Source organism: Ursus americanus, chromosome 4, assembly GCF_024610735.1.
Source record: "Ursus americanus isolate L20-20 chromosome 4, mUrsAme1.1.p, whole genome shotgun sequence".
NCBI classification, from domain to species: Eukaryota; Metazoa; Chordata; class Mammalia; order Carnivora; family Ursidae; genus Ursus; species Ursus americanus.
The window spans coordinates 43,029,492-43,033,674 of NC_142130.1; the positions used below are offsets into that span (position 1 = coordinate 43,029,492).

The 4,183-nt window shown below is 43.0% G+C and overlaps 1 protein-coding gene across 1 annotated transcript in view; it reads right to left on the reverse strand.

Moving 5' to 3' along the window:
* The window catches only part of ATP6V1A (ATPase H+ transporting V1 subunit A), a 57,206-nt gene extending 53,753 nt beyond the window's left edge, over positions 1 to 3,453 (reverse strand). Inside the window, exon 1 of the mRNA XM_045785157.2 lies at positions 3,341 to 3,453. The gene's annotated coding sequence lies outside the window, so the exon portion shown is untranslated. The remainder of the gene's footprint in view (positions 1 to 3,340) is intronic.
* Between the last annotated feature and the right edge of the window lie 730 nt (positions 3,454 to 4,183).

Genomic DNA, 4,183 nt, shown 5'->3' on the forward strand with positions numbered 1-4,183 from the left:
TCTATTCTCATAAAGTCCACATTATATTGCTTTACATTTAAATATCACTTAGTTTTTAAAATACGTTCACATAGATTATCTAGGGCTTATCTCACCTGAACTTAAGATACTTGTGGGAGAAAGATTCTCAAGTATCAAATCCTAAGCCTCCACTCCCAACTTTACTCTAAAAAGCATGTAACTAAAGTAGCAAGGCTGAACCATCACCCTCTGATTTTCGCTCTAGTGCTACATCACTTGTAGCCTATACAGAGCCACATTTTAAGGACAACTCACTCTTCTTCCCTTCCCTTTCATATTTGGACAATAACCATACCTACTAGTAAACATGTATGGTGTGAAAATAAGTTGGTCACTGCATTACTAAAGTCTGTCTGATGTTTCTGTCTATTCTTCTGATCATGATTTGGATGGTTATTATTACCAATTTATATTTGAAAACAATACCTAGTACAGATCCTTAGAAGGATCTATGATTTTTAAGAGGTTTAAAACTAGTTTAACCTTCCTGTCTAACTGTCAAACATTCATTCAATAAATAAATAAATAAAATTTACTGAAGACTCATCAAATACTTCAGCATCCTGGTTCTGAAGACACAAGAGTAGAGACACCATCCTTGAACTCCTAGGAGCTTTATGGTTTACTAAGGAACAGCCCAGCCAACAGTAATCAAATACAATGTGGTAGAAGTGAAGAACAGAAAATAGTGTGTGTGCTATAGGACTGAGGGGCTAGTTCTGTCAATAGGGGGACAAAGCATTCTTGGTGGTGCTGATAACCCAGGCAGAGAAATGTTAAGGAAGACCTCAGAGTAAGCCCACAAGCAGTGTCAGGGACCTTAACACAAAAACTCTTGTGGGTCATTTACTGTTGGGACTACAGCAAAATTCCCTAATGAATGTTACGGTTTCTCCATGTAATACTCGTAAACTGATAAAAAGCTGGCTTCAGGGGCACCTGGATGGCTCAGTTGGTTAAGCATCTGACTCTTGATCTTGGGTGGAGTCATGATCTCAGGGCTGTGGGATCAAGCCCCAAGCCTCCGCCCTGCGCTCAAGCGTGGAGTCTGTTTAGTCCTCCCCCTCCACTCCTACCCCAGCTTTACCTCTAAAATAAATAAATAAATAAATTCTTTAAAAAAAAAAAAAAGCTAGTTTCAGAAATGGCTTCCTAGCTTCAAACCACTTGTTTGTGCATGAATTATGCATAATGTTAAAGCTCTTTTTCGCACTCAACTTTAACAGCAATTTAGTCACCAATTCCTGCTGTTAATTTCATTAGTGGGCAGAGTTCCCTAAAATTGGGGAAATTGTGAAGTAAAACTGCAGACTCATTCACAACCTCCTTCATATTGACATCTTCCCCTCTAGTACTCAATGCTCTTCAGCTGGTTTTTCTCTTTCCTACTTTGGTCTCACCCAGACAGGACTGGTTTGGACTTCCAGGGCTTTTAAAAAATGTGTCCTATTTGGTGGAATGTCACCTGGCCAATGAAGCAACACTACTTATGTTTTTCTTTCCTCTAGAGATCAGAGAACTTCACTCTGGAGCAAACTAATGGATGAAACTATATTTATTTTGGTAGCAGGCATGGCTACATAACCATGCCAGTAGAGTAGGACAATAGCACAAAATGCCAAAACTATAAATTCAGGGTAGTGGTCTTATTACTTAGGGAAAGCAAGAAACATTTTTAAAGTTATGTTTTCTAGCAAAGAGCATCAATAGATCAGTTTTTTTTTTAATCTTGAACTTAGTATAAAAAATATTTTATTAAATTAATATTACACTAGAATTTTAACCTTTTGTTCCCCTTAACAAAATCAGTTTATTGTAGAGAATTTGGATGATACAGAACACAAAAACAAATCTGTGACATCCGTGACTCAAAGATAAAGATTCCATCTTCTTCACTTTTCGGCCATCTTTCTAATGGATTCTTTTATTACATTGGCTATAAAACTACAAGGTTTAACAAAGAACATGACTTTTCAGAATTTAAAAAACTGTAATTTAAATTTTAAAAATCAAATCTGTAATTTCTGTAAGGCCTTTCAATTTAAAAGAACCAGGGGACTTTCTGAGTTTGCAGTGTAAATAAAAGAGTTTAACCCCAAACTGAAAAACACTCTTCCCTAAAGCACCTTGTTTAGGGTCAAAACATTGGTTACTACATTACATATGAAATGGGAGTGCATCAGGTTGGGCAAAAACCTAAGCAAAATAATTTCTGTATTTTCACAAGACACTATTCATCAAAATCTGAAGAAGTCACTTGGAGTTATACAAATAGGGAAGGCTAAGGAGGAATATAAGTGCTTCTTAATATAAATTCACCACTGGTCAAGGAATTAATTGGGAACAGCAATTAACAGGATTTCTGGTAGACACGACAAAAGAGAATGTCAAAGGCAGAAAATAAGAAGTAAGCGATATCTTTACTTAACCTTCTTACCTCTAAATTTAAGGTCAAATACATTTGGTTCCATTATATTTCCAGCCCCACCAGTTCCTTAAGAATACTTCCCTGTGGGGGAAACCCACTTTTCCATAAGCTAGTCTGGGTCTCCTGCAGAGCACGAAACCGCAACACCATCATCTTTCAACGCCTCCCCATTCAATTGAGACTGTCGCATTACCAACACCTCCTGTTTTGAAGCTAGTGTATCTTTATTCTTTCAACTGTTTTCTCCCTTCCTGCACCATAAAATCAGAGAAGAGAAAGGTAAAAGCCTGCTTTTACCCTTCCAGGCCCAACCAAATTATGTGAACATCTACAGAACCCCTCACACAGGGATGTCAGATTAAAAACTCAGAATTACTGAGAAAGCACATTCGGAGCAAGCTTTACAGTGACTCCGCAGTGAGGGCCACATCAGTGACATTCTCTCCCAAGCCTGTCTCACCGGAGACGCCTCTGCCTCCAGGGTTTTTCCTACCTCCCAGCTTCCCAGCCCAAGGCTGAAGATAAAGACCGAGCAGGGCCTCTGCAAAAGAATGAGCTTTGGGGAATAATACCTGGAGACTACTGCAGACCCTGAGAAATGGCTGAACCAAACCCACTACCCGAAGCCCCAAAGACTCCAAATAGGGAACCATAATGGCCGCACTCACCCCCAACCCCAGGAAAGGTGGACGTCTCACCCCTAAGTGACTGGGGCGACCACAGTGGGGGAAGCGAGGGTCAAGAGAACTGGAGAAAAGAGCTCCTAGCCAGCGCCGGGTGACAGCAGGGAGAAAGCCCCTGACAACGGAGGCCGCCGTTCACACTTTCTCTTCTCTTCCTCTTCCCACCCCTTCTATTCCCACCAGTTGCCGGTTACCGGTCGCAGCTCACCTGCCGGGGCGCGAGGTGCAGAAACACTACCGATCACGGACCAGAGGCTCTGTCACTGCGGGAGGGGAAGTCTTCAGCTGCAGAGGGGGGCGGGCCTAGACAGTCACGTGACCTCGAGCTCCGCCCTGTCGCCCCCAGGCGGGCGTGCTGCATTTTAGGGGCCTGTATTTTCGCGAATGGTTTGAACATTAATTTTCTTGCGATGAAATCAGAGAAAAAAACAAAAAATACACAAAGATTGTCGCAAAGTGTAATGTAGAGGGCGTGCGTGAAATGGGTTAAAGTGCATTGCTAAGGAAGTGACGTTTATGCTATGATCCAGGGACCGGAAGTGGCGGCGGCGTTCTGGCCCACAGTGGCCCGCCGGTAAAATCCCAGGCTTACTCCCCGGCAATCACGTGACGTTGAAACTTGGATCGTGCTGGACGGAAGCCAAGTTATCTGGCCGATTGTTAATTACGTTAGTCTTAAAACCGTCTCATTTTGAGTCTTCCACAGATTTCTTTACATTTAGAAGAACCATCTTTATAAAATCCTATTAGGAGACAGCGTTTGAAGGTCATTGTGGAGTCTACCAACCGGAAGAACAGGACCGGGCCGGGGAAGATTGATCTTGCTAAAATTGGAGAAAAGAGGGAGGGGTGGAAAAATCCGGATTTTACCGCCAGGGCCTACCGGTCAAGCCCCACAAGTAATGTCGTAAGGGATGGGAGGAGAAAGATGACGCCAGAGGCCACAGCCCAGTAGGAAAATGGAGGTCCTGAAGTGGAGGGGGAAGGGTGCGCGGAGGCCAGCAGTGCGGCTGCGCGCGAGGCGGCCGGCGCGCCGGCGCGCAGAGGGGGC